Genomic DNA, 16,165 nt, shown 5'->3' on the forward strand with positions numbered 1-16,165 from the left:
CCCTTCTCTCCTACTCCAGCTTGTCCCCAAGCTGAACAACTCTACTAAACCTTTGCAGCAGAGTTATAATACTGCAGCAGTATTATTTTTCAAGCTAGCAAGAAAGCAGAAACATTGAAGCACAGACAGTTTTGCATTTATCTGGAATACCTGTGGGGAGGGTACGCACAAGAATATGTGATGGTCTGTGTTTTATGAAGGCAGAATTGGGCCAAAGGCAAGCCCCCAGTGCCTCTGGCTGGGTAAATGAGTGAGATGGGTAGTAGAGAAAAAGTCCAAGTCATGAGAAAGGGGGAGCCTCAATCGGGGTAGAAACTGTTTCCTGATCTCAGCATCCATTCTTCCCTACCTCTGCCCAGTACATCACAGGTACTTAAGAAGTAATATAATTAAGTACGGTGAGCTGAGGGCACTTCTCAGCATGGTGGGATGGATATCTGTAAGTCAGAGGTTGATCATTTCGGGACAGGATGGGGAGCAGAGTAACAAAATGTCCATGCATTTTGTTTTTTCAGCTCATCTGAGCAAATGTACAATATAAGTTTTTCTGGATTGTGGAAGGACTGAGAGTCCCAAAAGGGCTCCCCCAGGGACTGGGAGATCCTGTTTATCTCTTCTAAACATCAATTCCTCCATCGTTCTCCATCACCAGTCTTAGGCAAGGCCTCTATCCCCTTCTGTTCGTGGCGAGAAGAAGGCTGGGGAACACTCAGAGATTGCTAGCTTTCATTTTATTTTTAATTGACTTAGTTTAAAGAGACAAGAGAGAGGCAGGGAGAGAGAGAAAAGCATTCATTTGTTGTTCCATTTAGCTGTGGGCTCATTGTTTGCTTCCTGTATGCGCCCTGACTGGGGACCCAAACAGCAACCTTAGTGGTTCTGGACAACACTCTAACCACCTGAGCTAACCAGCCAAGGCCAGAAGATTGCTGTCTTTTAACAGAACCAAATCTTAGTTGGATGGAGCCCCAGCGATGGAGCACTTCATACTTTTTCCTGGCTTCTTTTGGACTGTGCGAACCCAAACACAGTCCGAAGAGCTGGGTGGTGACACACCTCTGGAAGGCCACCTGAGCAGAGTAATCTTCACTTTGTCTGGGCTTGGCTTTGTGCACTTCCAATTATTCTGCCCTGATGGCTGCAAGAAATACAGTGATTAGTCTCCAGACCACCAGTCTAGACTGGTCTCCTGCCACTCTCACTGGGTCAGACCAGCTCTGTTATTTAGCACTGACCTTTATTTGAAAGCATCTTGTGGTGGGTGTTTGCTCAATTTTGTTAACCCTGCTCAGTAGATAGTAGGTGATCAGTAAGTAATTGTGGTATGCATTAATAACTGCATCTTCTCTTGGACTTTAGTTCTGCAATATGGTTAAAGGAATATGTGACACTGGCTTCCCCTGTGTCACCACTGCGCCCCGCTGGGATGTGCACTGAGCATTTTCCAGAGTTCTCTGTCTTTCTACTGTGACTTTATTGTGTGCACACATGAAAATCAACAGACACATATGTGCACAGGTTCACATTTACCATACCTGCCCAGGACACATTCACTGCTCACCCTTGTCTATTAGCACAAAGACACAAGAATTCCTGCTCAGGGTCTCCCATCCTTCCAGGGATGTGCTTAGAGATATTTTCCAGGTGCTTGTAGATGTCTAGAGGCATCAACATCAGTCATGAGTTCTTCCTAGGTGCACTGTTTACTTTTCATTCACCATCTCATTTAACCTTAGCAAGAAGTGGGTAGGTCTGCTAATAAATAGCATTTAATGTTGAGGACTCAGAGAAGCTATTTTTTCTGGGCTTACACAGATAAGCCCAGGTAGGAACCTAAATCTTTCCTACCCACTTCTATGCAAATAACCAAGCCACTGGACTTGGACTTCAAACTGAGGGTTCAGCAAACATTAAAGCTAGAGGAATGCCAAGGTTCTGAGGCAGGGTGTGTCTGAGCCACCAGGGGCCGCTGTTTCCCCATGCTCGGTTCAGGAACCTGGCCGCTGTCCCCCACAAACCTTAAGAAAGCAATACCAGCTCCAGCTAGAGACCCTAAGGAAGCACTGTAAACCTGTCGTGGGATTCAAATAATTTAACAACTGGTTCTCTGCCCTAATGACTGTTTTAATTATAAAAATATATATATATATACCAAGGGGTAGTTTATTATTTCTTGCATTTACTACTTAAATAAGAACAATGAAAAAGGTACACAAAACTAGATTATGTTGTAAGAGTTTTAAAATATTAATAAAAATTATTAAATAATACCTGACAAAAAACAATGAAACTGTTAAGATATTTCCATATTGCTTCTTTTTTGCATCAATCATTAGTTTTTCGTTGTGACACCTTAGTTGTTCATTGATTGCTTTCTCATATGTGCCTTGAGCATGGGTCTTCAGCAGCCTGAGTAACCCCTTGCTCAAGCCAGTGACCTTGGGTCCAAGCTGGTGAGCTTTGCTCAAACCAGATGAGCCAGCGCTCAAGCTGGCGACCTCGGGGTCTCGAACCTGGGTCCTCTGCATCCTAGTCCGACACTCTAACCACTGCACCACCGCCTCGTCAGGCTCCAGATTGCTTCTTGATTGGCGTCCTTACTTGCAATTTTTTTCACCTATGGACAGAATGAACAGACTACGGGCCCTTACAATATGCTGTTGCACAGATGAATATTAAAAAAGAATAAGGAATGTAAATTTATGATTTCCACATTGGGCAGCCGCTCATGCACCCACTTTAGAGAGAACCCTGATTACAACTGGTTTGCCAAACTCAAAAAATTAGGTATTGGTTCTGCTGAACTGGTGCAAAGTGGCTGAATCCCACAACTGACTGTCCCACACAAACCTGAAGAACGCAGTACCAGCTTGAACTAGAGACCCTAAGGGAGTCCTCCAAACCCTAGGGGCCCACCCCTTCTTCCCACGTCATCAGAGCAGCCCTCAGTCTGCCTACACCCCAACCTGATAAAAGGGAGCATGTGGAGCTGGCAATTGCAGATGCCAAAGCGGAAGTCTGAACCGGAACAAGGGATTTTTCTGCCCCGTCAGAATCGCTCCCTTTGTAGGGACCTGCCTGACTGGTTTTCGGTGGCCTGGCTAACTGTTGGGTTCCCTTGAAAGGAAAGTTAACTTTCAGAGACACGTGGGCCTGTGGGCTGGGAGGGTCCAATTAGATTTGTGGTCTCCAAATTGGGGTGCGCAAGATGGTCTGTTGGAGGTACAGGAATAAAAAACTAGAACTTTTATTTATGTAATCATAATTTTAATCTAAAAATGAGACTGTAGCTTCACTAATATTTGATATCCAGATTGGTGCTGGCTCACCCTGTGGGTCGTGTGTCAAAATAGCCCTGTGTCAGCCAAGTGTGCATGGGGATCCAAGAGGAGAGTGGGGGAGCCGTGACACCCCAGCTCGGGTACAGGTCCCTGGTGGACCGGACTTACGCGGTATTTACATTGTTTAACTAAAGTAAACATTGCAGCATGAACAAGGAGCTTTGAACGATTCCAAAGAAGGAACCGAGGTTTGAAGGTAATAAATACTAACAGTTCCTACCCAAGTGAACCAGAGAAAGATAAATGACTGAGCTGTCACCTCCACTCCTTGTGTGAACTCTCAGCTGCATTCTGGCATAAAAACAATGACAGCCTAAACAGATCCAACAAGACATCAGTCTCCCAAATTCAAACCTGTCAACACTATTTGAAATTATATCGATTATCATTTAGGATGAGCCTGACTATAATACCAGAAGTAGCTGTGCCTTGATATCAGTAGTAGTATCGAGTGATAGGAGTACAATTCTGTGGTCTCTCAGAGGTGCAAGTGGAAACATATTTGGAGGCTGAGGTGCTGATCAGAAGAGCTTGGAGATCACCGGGCTGTGCAGCTGACAATAGTCCAGCATTCCTGCCCTGACAATTCTGAGAGTTTGCAGTGGGCCAAGGGCTCAAGCACTGGGTTTGTGAAAATTATAGCTGACACTGTTCTAGTACCAGACATCGGCACTCTGACTCTGTGGGATTTGGTCCAGATTTCTAAATCTGCATCGTTTTGAAACTGGGTGGGTTTTGTTTGTTTTCGGTCTGTTTCATGAGTGCCCGGGTCCTGTAAAAGCAGAGTGGGAGGCGGCAACTTTCTGTTGTGTGGCCCTCTTCTGCGCTCACTGGAGTATGTCTGCGTTAGGGACTCCTGAGGGTCCTCCTGGTTTACTGTACATTTTCCCATCCTGCACATTCCGGACTGCCTTCTCAGCCCCCTTCTCTCTGTGTTTCCTTTCAGGGACAGAAGATTTAGAAATCTCATGGAAGCCCTGCTTGGTGGCTCAGTTGGTTAGAGTGTCATCAGATTCCTGGTCAGGGCACGTATGATAATCAACCAGTGAATGCATAAATAGTGGAACAACAAATAGATGTTTCTTTCTCTGTCTTTCTCTCTTCCTCCCTTCTCTCTCTCTCTCTCAAATAAGTTTAAAAAAAATCTTTTTGGATTTGTCCAAATCTTGACAGAGGAAGAGTTCAGTTAAGCGGACTCATTGAGAACAGATGTAAGGTGGTCAGTGTTGGTTCTTGTAAAAGTGCCGTCCAAAGACCAACGGCATCAGGAGTCCTTAGAATGACTTTAAACATGCAGATTCCTGGGTCCTATTTACAACCTCCTGACTCGGAGTCTGTGAATGGGCTGAAGAAAATGTATTATAAACAAACCCTTCCCCCTGCCCACTGACTGATTCTGAGGCACACTTAGAATTTTAAGAAACATCACTCTGTATAATGATATTTTTAAAAACTGTAGTTTTTCAAAGAGTTTATTATCTTAATTTATTTATTTTATTATTGCCTGACCTCTGATGGCGCAGTGGATAAAGTGTCGACCTGGGAACACTGAGGTTGCTGGTTCAAAACCCTGCACTTGTCTGGTCAAGGCACATATGGGAGTTGATGCTTCCTGCTCCTCCCCCTCCCCCCCCTTTCTCTTTCTCTCTCTCTCTCCCTCCCTCCTCTCTAAAATGAATAAATAAAAATAAAAATAATACAAAAAATAATATTTATTTTATTATTATTATTATTTATTAAGTGAGAGAGAGAGCAAGGGGGGGCATGTGCAGGGACAGACAGACAGAACAGAGAGGGAGAGAGATGAGAAGCATCAATTCGTAGTTGCAGCCCCTCAGTTGTTCACTGATTGCTTTCTCATATGTCCCTTGACTGGGGTTGGGGGGCTCCAGCCGAGCCAGTAACTCCTTGCTCAAGCCAGCAACCTTTGGGTTCAAGCCAGCAACCATGGGGTCATGTCTATGATCCCACATTCAAGCAAGAGATCCTGTGTTCAAGCTGGTGAGCCCATGTTCAAGCCAGTGTCCTCGGGGTTTCAAACGTGGGTCCTCAGTGTCCCAGGCTAACACTTTATCTACTGTGCCACCACCTGGTCAGGCTTAATTTATTTTTCTTAATATGGGAAAAATAGGGCCTGGTAGCCTTCTATAGATTTTAAGCACAAAAGTGGCCTGAGGCTCGGAGGAGGTCAGCCATTGACCTAAGTGTATGAGAACATTAGCAGCAGATGGGCACTGGCCCTACCTGCCCAGCTCTCCCTCACACAACCGGACATGCAGGGGTCGTGAGGAGTGAACCGATGCTCTACACATCAGTGAAGAGGACGCTGGCTTGAAGTAACCGCTGGGGTAGGGGGTGAATTTCTGGGACAAATTAATCCCTGAAACCAGATCCCACCTGAGCTCAATGGGAGTTAAAATCCCACTAATCTTCAGAAAATGACCTTGGAACTCACAGCTTAAAGGCTAGGCTGTCTAACAAGATGACCAACAAAATCCACAGAGATTCTTTAGCAAAAGATCAGCACAATGGCATGTTGGCTTCAGATACCGTAGAGGGCTCTGAGGACAGGCCTGAAGTTAGAGCTCCCTCTCTGGCAGGGCCTTCCTCCTGCCCCACCTTCCTGGCCAGTCCCAACTGGAGAACGGCCCCTTCCACAGGACCCACTGTGCCCGTTCTGACCCACCGCGTGGGCACTGCTCCTCGGTCCTCCCACTGCCGCCTGGGCTGCCCCGATCTTGTCACTTACCACTCTGCATTATACTGGCCGGTTGAGGGTCTGCCTTCCCCAGTGGACAGTAAGTCTCTTGGAGGACGGACCTTCAAGCCAGTTTGTAAAATGGATAGGCTCATCACTGGGGCTTCTCTTGTGTCTAACTTAAGTCATTATCACCTCAAGCAGCCTGATACCCCACTGAGAGGGAGCCCTGGCCCAGTCATTTAATGAACTTCACGGTGGTGTGAAACATCTATGTCTATTTTCTGTGTCATGGTGAAGAGGTAAACCTGGAGCCAGGGCTGCTTGGCCTCTTGTCACCTTGTCACTCTAGGCCTATGTCCAGATGTACACTCCTGTTGGGTAGGAAGGGACGGCTGTGTTTTCTTCCTCCTAGGGGCTGAGAAGCCAAGCAAGAATGGAAAACCAGCTAGCAGGTCTGACCTCCAAGCCAGCTCGCCTGACTTCCCACCTTTTCCTGCAGTCAAGTAGTTGGCCAATGAGAGTTTGGCTTCTGCTTTCCCACCTTTCCTAGCAACATTCACAACCCTTCCTGATGGTGAGCAATGCAAGTTCCAGGCATGCCTTGTCTCATGCATGAATGGCTTCCCAGGTGTCACTTTAACCACAGGGCGAGTCCTTAACTGGTTGTGGGCTGATAAACATGCAAATTTCAATATGCAAACAATGTTAGGCTGTACTTCTTTCCCACTAAGAACGATACACGTCAACAAGCTCAGAAAATGGGCAGAAGCCCAGGACTTCCCAGCACTGTCCAACATTCCTGGTGACCAGGCACCTGAGGAGACAAGCTGCCTGTCCCCTCATGCAGCTGTAAATAAACAGTAGACCAGGGGTCCCCAAACTTTTTACACAGGAGGCCAGTTCACTGTCCCTCAGACTGTTGGAGGGCTGGACTATAAAAAAACTATGAACAAATCCCTATGCACACTGCACACATCTTGTTTTAAAGTAAAAACACAAAACGGGAACAAATACAATATTTAAAATAAAGAACAAATAAATTTAAATCAACAAACTGACCAGTATTTCAATGGGAACTATGCTCCTCTCACTGACCACCAATGAAAGAGGTGCCCCTTCCGGAAGTGCGGTGGGGACCGGATAAATGGCCTCAGGGGGCCGCATGCGGCCCACGGGGCAGTAGTTTGGGGACCCCTGCAGTACACCCTCCCCTCCTTCAAGTCCCTGGAGGGTGGAAGTGACTTAAACAGGTACAGCCCAATCCTTGTTTGGAGTTGTCAGGATAAGAAATGTTCAAACCTGTAGAGAATTTTTCTAAGAATTTATCTGAGCCCCAACTGACGACAAATGCCAGGGAGTAATATTGCAAATACTCTGGAAAATAACAGTTTTGAAGTTTCTTTTGAAATTTTTTCTATTGTTTTTAAATATTATTTTTCAATTATAGTAAATGTTCAGTTTCAGGTGTACAGCATAGTGGCTAGATAATTATATAAATTTACAAAGTGAGCCCTGGCCGGTTGGCTCAGTGGTAGAGCGTCGGCCTGGCGTGCTGAAGTCCCGGGTTCTATTCCCGGCCAGGGCACACAGGAGAGACGCCCATCTGCTTCTCTACCCCTCCCCCTCTCCTTCCTCTCTGTCTCTCTCTTCCCCTCCATTGGAGCAAAGATGGCCGGGGCGCTGGGGATGGCTCCTTGGCCTCCGCCCCAGGCGCTAGAGTGGCTCTGGTCACGACAGAGCGACGCCCCGGAGGGGCAGAGCATCGCCCCCTGGTGGGCGTGCCGGGTGGATCCCGGTCGGGCGCATGCGGGAGTCTGTCTGACTGTCTCTCCCCGTTTCCAGCTTTGGAAAAATACAAAAAAAAAAAAAAAAGTAAATTTACAAAGTGATTCCCCCCAATAATTTACCTCTTGCCACCATACATATATTCCTTATGCTGTAGTTTACATCCTTGTGATACATTTTATAACTATCAATTTGCCTTTCTGAATCCCTTCACCTTTTCCACTCCGCCCTCCAATCCCCCTCCCCTCTGACAGCCATCAGTTTGTTCTTTGCATCTATGGGTCCGTTTCTGCTGTGTTGGCAGTTTCTTTTATGCATTTGAGATTAAGGAGGGAAGGAAAGGAAGATTTCTTGAGGGTGGGGGAAAGCAAGACAAGGATGGGATTACCAAATAGTTATGATTACGTGCTAAGCTTATTTCAAAGGGTATTAACCTAGATGTACAGAAACAATGGACAGTGATTGCTTAAAGCAGTGATAAAACTTTTACTAAAAACCTTGTATGTCTGGGGCACCATGCCCTGCTCATTTAGGGATTTTGGATCAGATCACCCTGTGGGGTTATTTTCCATAGAACCCCTTCTCCAGTCCACAGGGTAAAAGTAGCTTTTTTTGTGTGTACATGTTTCAGTGATGTTTTGACATTGGTGCAGTTGTGTGTGTGCACATCTGTGAGGTGTTTCTACACCATCATGGAAACCTCAGCCCAGTGACTTTCAATTTTCTTGAGGCCTCCACTTCCATGAGTATCACTGATGCCTACAATGACACAACGGTGCTTTTTCTAGTGGGACCAATGTACAGACCTACTTGGCCCATTTTCTCACATTTTTAGTCACAGGGCCTAGGGACAGGCTGCATTTCCTTCCCCTAATCCCTCAGTGGGACAGGTAGAAGTCGCCCTGCTGGCACAGGTTGAGGCCTGAGGCTCATTCATCTAGGGCTCTGGCCCTGAAGGTGCCTGTGGGGGGCAGATGACACTCAAGGGTAGGATATTTCTGCAGCGGGACCTACCTTGGAGGCTCCCGGACCCCAGCCGTGGTGCAGGAGCCTTAGAGATAAAGGCCAGCTCCCTGGGTACCTGATGGGAAGCAGGGAGAGGAAGTGGCCGTGGGGTTGGGATGTTGCTGTTAGGGCTCTGGGGAGCCACTACTGGTTTTTAGCTGATTTGATTGGCATCAAATAACAAAAAACAAAGACAAGAGTAGCAGGATTGCTGAGATAGAAGCAACAAAAGGCGCCCTGGAGTCCTAATACAGTGTCCGGAAGCTTCTGGGAAAAGGAAGAAAGGGGATTCTTGCATCCAAGAGGCGGGCTGAGTGCGGGCGCCGATCGCCGGGGAGGAGGCGGGTGGGCGGGAAGGATCGTCCGTGGGAGTGGAAGGAGGAGGGCTCCGGCCCCGCCTCAGGCCATCAATGCCGCCAGGCGGCGCCCTCACGGGCTTGGGACCCGCGTCCTGGGGGGCGGAGCGGGGCCGGGCTAAGCTCCCGCGGCGTCCAGAGGAATGTGGCCTTTGGCTCGTCCCCTGTCCACATTCCAGCCAGCGCAGGAATGTGAACAGGGTGTTCACTGCGCGCCCTGAACGCACAAGTTCGGTCCCCTAGCGTCAGAGAACGCCTGGCAGTGGCTCCAGGGCTGGTCCCCTCTCCGCCACCCACAGGGCTCACCTCCGGGTGAAGGTTAGGGCCCTGAGGGCCGTCAGGCTAGCGGGGACTCAGGACTAGGATCCGCGCACGGGTACTTTGAGACCAGGTGTGGTATAGAAAAGGAAAGGAAACAGAAGTAGTCTACTGAGGCTCCAAGAAGGCGGGGCCAATAGCTGGAAGGGGAGAGAGATAGGATCGACGATCTCCGCCACCAGCTTCAAAGGGCACAGAGATCAGACCCTGAGATTTGCCCACTTTTTGGGCATATTGTGGGTGACAAGGCCTGGGGAGAAAGCAAAAGCAGACCATCCAGTCTGGGATTAGGTGCTTTCTGACCAGCCAGGGAGTGACCGAATACCCAAGAGTAAGCAATTAATTCATTCAACAAATATTTACCGAGTTTCTGTGCCAGTCCCTGAGTTTAATTCTGGGGACACGGAGGTGAACAAGGCATACCCTGGTCTTGAGGAACTGATATTCTGATCCTAGAGACTGTTGCTGAAACACCCAGAGAAAATGAGGAAGCCAATGGTGTTGGGCTTTTCTGGAATAACTCAGATTACTGTGGAGATCTAGTAGGGCTTTTCTGGGGAAGCTGCAAAGGGATTGGAAAGGCCCGTAGGAGCCTGTTGGGCAGATAAAATGTATTATGCTCACTCTGTTAAAGATAACACGAGGAGGCCGTCGCCCAGGTGATATTAATGTGTGTTGGGGTGGGCTAGAGGCAGGCGGAATCCTTGTAGCCTGGGGCTTGGTTTTGGGATTGAGCCTTTCCTACCCTTTTTGATGTGGGGCGGTACAAGCCAATCATGCCTCAGAGAAGTGACTTTGTATTAGAGACTTCCCTATCTTGTATATTGGATTAAGGGTTTGGATTTCTACACTATAAAATGGGGACGAAGCGGGAACTTGCGCTCTTGGTTCCTGAGATTATCATTAGAAGAGAGAGCAGAGGAGAGCAGAGAAAGGCCACGTGGAGGAGGCCAGGAGAAGCAGCCAAGATGGTGGAGTGCTGAGTGAGATGCCAGTTTGTGTAGAGTTTGTATTTGGGATAAGGAAGGAGATGGGGAACAGAGGTGAATAAGTCTGGTGAGCTAGAAACCTTTGTGTAAAGCCAGCAGCCAAGGCCAGGGCAACTATCACAGCAGCCCGGCCCTTGCAGGTTCGCATTGGATTCGGACAGTCGGTAAAGAAACAATGGAGCCAAAAACTGATGGGCCATAGCCTTTAATCCTAGCTTGCACCCGGCGGGCAAGTAAAAATACACACTGGGCTCCAAAACCCAGTCACACTCAGTGCTCACAAAGCCACTGACTTATCCGAGTTTCCTAGAATCAAAGGTTTCTAGCTCACCAGCCTTATTCTCCTCAGTTCCCCATCTCCTTCCTTATCCCAGATACAAACTCTACACAAACTGGCATCTCACTCAGCACTCCACCATCTTGGCTGCTTCTCCTGGCCTCCTCCACGTGGCCTTTCTCTGCTCTCCTCTGCTCTCTCTTCTAATGATAATCTCAGGAACCAAGAGCACAAGCTCCCGTTCTACCCCTATTTTATAGTGTAGATTCAAAACCCTTAATCCAATATACAAAATAGGGAAGTCTCTAATACAAAGTCACTTCTCTGAGGCATGATTGGATTGTACCACCCCACATCAAAAAGGGTAGGAAAGGCTTAATCCCAAAACCAAGCCCCAGGCTACAAGGATTCTGCCTGCCTTTAGCCCACCCCAACACACATTAATATCACCTGGGCGACGGCCTCCTCGTGTTATCTTTAACAAAGTGAGCATAATACATTTTATCTGCCCAACACCTTTGATTCTAGGAAACTCGGATAAGTCAGTGGCTTTGTGAGCACTGAGTGTGACTGGGTTTTGGAGCCCAGTGTGTATTTTTACTTGCCCGCCGGGTGCAAGCTAGAATTAAAGATGACAGCCCATCTGCTTTTGGCTCCTTTGTTTCTTTACCGACTGTCCGAATCCAATGCGAACCTGCATGGGCCGGGTGGCTGCTGTGATAGTGGCTCTGGCCTTGGATACTGGCTTTACAGAGCCCAAAAGATGGGTGAAGAGTGTTCTAGGAGAAGGAACCTTGTATGTAGAGGCTGAGGGAGGAGCATGTGGCCTGAGTGACCCCCAAGCAAAGCCTGGACTTGCCTTTCACACAAGTACCTGCCAGGTGGCCAGCTGGATCACAGCAAGGATTGCGGGGTCCCCCTCAGTCAGTCCCAAGATACTGGTTGGTTTATGAAACCCCCATTCTGCAGGAGGCACCGTAGTGGGCCTGTGAGGAGGGTAAGGAGGATTGGGACTTGGCATAATGCCCTGGAGTACCATGGAGACTGAGAGATAAGGCTCATAAAGCATCTGGCATGACACCTGGAACCTACTAGGTGCTCAGTAAACATTGACTGGTCTTTCAGAACTTGGCCTGATTCATGGACTCTTTCTCTTCCACTTCGAAGTAGCCATGTCTGCCTCTGAAAAGAGCAACTGTCCAGTCCTTCATGCCCGAGGAAGTGCTTGGCAAAGGAAGACACTGTCAGTCTGGTCATGGAACTTCCTGTTTTTTTTTTTTTTTTTTTTTAATTTTCTTTTTATTAATTTTTAGAGAGGAGAGAGAGAGAGAGAGAGAGAGAGAGAGAGAGAGAGAGAGAAGGGGGAGGAGCAGGAAGCATCAACTCCCATATGTGCCTTGACCAGGCAAGCCCAGGGTTTTGAACCAGCGACCTCAGCGTTCCAGGTTGACACTTTATCCACTGCGCCACCACAGGTCAGGCTACCTGGGGTTTTTTGTTTTTGTTTTTTGTCCTCCCTGGTTGAGGAGGGGGAGTATGCTGAAAATGAAAATGTTGTGATTGGCTATCATAAGATCCTGAATGAATGAAGCAAGGAGGCCCAGGGCCGGGAAGGCTGGGATTGGGCAAGAGTCCAGGACAAGAGTGAGTAAAGGCCGGTAAGAGCTGAGGAAGGGAGAACAGAAAGCAGTGCTGGAAGATGGGGGCTGAAGAGGCGGATGAGACCAAACTCTTTAGTGGCTTGGCTGCAAGGTTGGCCAAGGGCCCCAAATCCACTGTTAGATCCGTACTTGGTGTGGGTAGTATGGGTCTAATCGCAGGAGGCCATGGGCTGTCCTAAATGTCCCCACCTGTGTATCCGAAATGGTCCTGAGTGATGGAATGGGAATGTTTATATCTAGGAATTCATTGTCAGGCCCCCTCCCAGGAATGCACTGGGACCTGAATTCTTCTGTGCAGAGGAAAAGTACAGGCCTTGGATGGCCTCTCCGGCATTGTTCCTTGGCAAACACAGGAAGATGGGTTTCCTTTAGATTTGTGGTGCTGACAAATGAATCCGGACCCCTCCCCCTGCCTTTGGGGTGGGGTTTGGGGGGAAGAAGGCAGAAGACCAGGGAGTCAATGGAAAATAAACACCCACCTCTGCTCCTCTGACTTATTTCATGTTCTTAGAATTTCCTCTCTTGGATTCTGGCTTTGTTATTTTAAAATTCCACACATTGGTGAGGGCTGGGAAAATCCCTGTTGCTGCTGCTGTGGAGAGGCAGCTGGACGCTGGGGGCACAGGCCTGGCGTCGTGGCCAGTGAGCCTGCAGCCCAGGGTCCAGGCGAGCTCCTGAGTCAGCCTGTGGGAGGGAGGCTCTCGGGGCTGGGTGTGTGTGCCTCTGCATGAGCATGTGCTAGTCCCACAGTGGGGACGTGGCGCTGTATTGGGTCCAGCTGTCCAGGCCAGAGCCAGGCCAGCATACTGGTGGCTCCGTTAGGAACTGGTGGGGACCTCCAAAAGGGCCTTCAGGTGGGCCTGTGCAGTGTATACATGGGCCACCAGAGAGCTGTCCCTTGCCCACGTGACTTGGGCTGCCTCCTTTCTTGAGCTCTGTGTGGTAGACGTGTGGATGGTATGCTGTCCAGTGTGGCTTCTGCCTTGGCCTCACCAATTAATTAGTTATAACTGTTTCCTTACTTCACCAGTTCATTCATTCAACAAATATTTGTCCAGTACCTACCAGGTGTTGGGTGCTGAAAATAGGCAGAAAAATTGGAAACAATCTTAGGATCCCAATAATTGGTCACATAAAGTATGAACTACCCACATGACACTGGACTGGGACTGGAGTGAAAGCAAATGAGATACTTGCGTAAGGCACAAAATGTATGGGGGCCCAAGAAACTCTATGGTCAAGATAAATAATTTTACTTTTTATTTATTTTATTTTTTATTTTTCTGAAATGAGAAGCAGGGAGGCAGAGAGACAGACTCCCACATGTGCCCAACCGGGATCCACTTGGCAAGCCCACCAGGGGGCAATGCTCTGCCCCTCTGGGCCATTGCTCCGTTGCAACCAGAGCCATTCTAACACCTGAGGTGGAGGTGATGGAGCCATCCTCAGCGCCCGGGCCAACTTTGCTTCAATGGAGCCTTGGCTGTGGGTGGGGAAGAGAGAGACAGAGAGAAAGGAGAGGGAGAAGGGTGGAGAAGCAGATGGGTGCTTCTCCTGTGTGCCCTGTCCGGGAATTGAACCCAGGACTTCCGCATACCAGGCCGATGCTGTACCACTGAGCCAGTTGGCCAGGGTTCAAGATAAATAATTTAACAAAAATCCACTCATGGTGAACAAAACAGCAAAAATTTTAAATAAAGACTGGATTAGTAACAGTTCTATGCTGGGCCTATTAGGACCCAAGGCATAGGAAAAATCAGTAATACTGATCCTGTGTTCAGAACTCAATACAGCATTGATTGAATGCCATATAAGCATTAACATATGTTGTGGAAATTTGCTTCTCCATAGAAAGAAACTCATGGCATATTGTTGAGTGAAAAACAAGAGATTACAGAAACATATATAAAGTAAGTTCCTATTAAAAATATATTTAGGGATTGGAACCCATAAGAACATATGCTGAAATGTTCTGAGTTTGCCCCCTCCACTGATAAAACTCCCCTCTTCCTATAGCCGTCCCCATTCTGATTCCTGCGTGTCTGTAGATGATCCATGTTCTTCACTCTGGAAGCCTGTAGAATTTTTCTGTATTCTGAAATAGCACCACTGCTTGTCTTGCTGTAGGTCTTTCCTCGTTTATTGTACTGGATACTTGGTAGGCACTTGGCTCATGTCCTTTGTTTCGGGGAAATTTTCTTGTGACAGTTTTATATATAACTTGTTAACAGTTCTTTTCTCTCTTTTAGTACCTTTTTTTGCATGGTGTTTCCTGGTTATTGTAACAGCGAACATGTAATGCTTGTATTTTTTTTTTCTTTTTTTTAAAAAAGTTATTTATTTATTTATTCATTTTTAGAGAGGAGAGAGACAGAGAGGGAGAGAGAGGAGAGAGAGGAGAGAGAGATAGAGAGAGAGAAGGGGGAGGAGGTGGAAGCATCAACTCCCATATGTGCCTTGACCAGGCAAGCCCAGGGTTTCGAACCGGCAACCGCAGCATTTCTAGGTCCACGCTTTAGCCACTGCGACACCACAGGTCAGGCAATGCTTGTATTTTTTTTTAAGGTTTTATTTATTTATTTTAGAGGGGGGAGACAGAGAAAGAGAGAGAAAAGGGGGGGAGGATCAGGAAGCATCAACTTCCATATGTTCCTTGACCAGGCAAGCCCAGGGTTTCGAACTGGCAACCTCAGCGTTCCAGATCGACACTTTATCCACTGTGCCACCACAGATCAGAAACTTGTATAATTTTCTTAAAGTTATTTTTTAAAAACAAGAGAATCATAGCAGAGCATGCCAGTATGCATCACAGTTGATCTTGAGCTTTCTGACCTGTGAGAAACTGGAGGACTGTCCAGATCAACCCTATTCTCACACTGGCAAGGAGTTGGGGCCAAGATGGCCACTCCCACTTCAGAAAGGAGAACAGGTGGAGGCACTAAGAGAAGGGTAGCCATCCGGGCGGTGGTGGGATGGCCCTTTGCATGCAGGTTACCCTGCTGACGTCCATATCACCCAGAGTGTGCAATGCTTAGTCTCTCGCTTCCCACTTCCTCCAAGCTAAACCTTCTAGGCCTCTCTTCTTCATGGTCAGCTGCCCTCTTTAAACCTACCTCTACCATTTGGTGCTTTTTTCTCAGCTGAAAGCAGAACTGTGGAAAGAAGCCTGACCTGTGGTGGTGCAATGGATAAAGCATTGACCTGGAATGCTAAGGTCACCAGTTCAAATACCTGGGCTTCCCTGGTCCAGGCACAGATGAGAAGCAACTACTATGAGTTGATGCTTCCTGCTCCTCCCCACCTCTCTCTCTCTCCTTCTTTCTCTGCTTTCTAAAATCAATAAGTAAAATCTTTTTTAAAAAGGGGGGGGGAGGAATGTGTGTGAAAAGAACTGTAGGAAGAAACCCTGCAAGAAATGTCTGGGTAGATGTGGCTAGCCCCTCTTTGTGCTCTCAGCAAATGACAAATAGGCTTGTGAGTGTCTGAGAAAGTATTTGCAATGTTATGTTTTTCTCTCTGGCACAGACACACCCAGCAGATTGGCATGAATCATAAGTAATTCCCTAAAGCCCCCATCTGCCTGGAAATGTCTGGTGGTACTTCCCAGAGTTCAGCAGCCATCAGCTCTGCATGCCAGTAGACTTAGCTATTCCCAGCGCAGCCACACCTCTTGCTCTTCTCCTAGAGAAGAGGGATCTGAGGCAGAGGTGCCAGCTCTGGAGCCTGTGGCCA

At 47.8% G+C, this 16,165-nt stretch overlaps 1 long non-coding RNA gene across 1 annotated transcript; it reads right to left on the reverse strand.

The window, feature by feature from the left end:
* Positions 1 to 779: 779 nt before the first annotated feature.
* Positions 780 to 9,579, reverse strand: LOC136382537 (uncharacterized). Its single transcript, XR_010747250.1, has 3 exons — positions 9,495 to 9,579; positions 8,842 to 8,908; positions 780 to 1,138 (listed from the first exon to the last, which is right to left on the reverse strand). It is a non-coding gene; the product is annotated as an uncharacterized lncRNA (long non-coding RNA).
* Between the last annotated feature and the right edge of the window lie 6,586 nt (positions 9,580 to 16,165).

The sequence above is a fragment of the Saccopteryx leptura genome, chromosome 10, assembly GCF_036850995.1.
Source record: "Saccopteryx leptura isolate mSacLep1 chromosome 10, mSacLep1_pri_phased_curated, whole genome shotgun sequence".
Taxonomy (NCBI): Eukaryota; Metazoa; Chordata; class Mammalia; order Chiroptera; family Emballonuridae; genus Saccopteryx; species Saccopteryx leptura.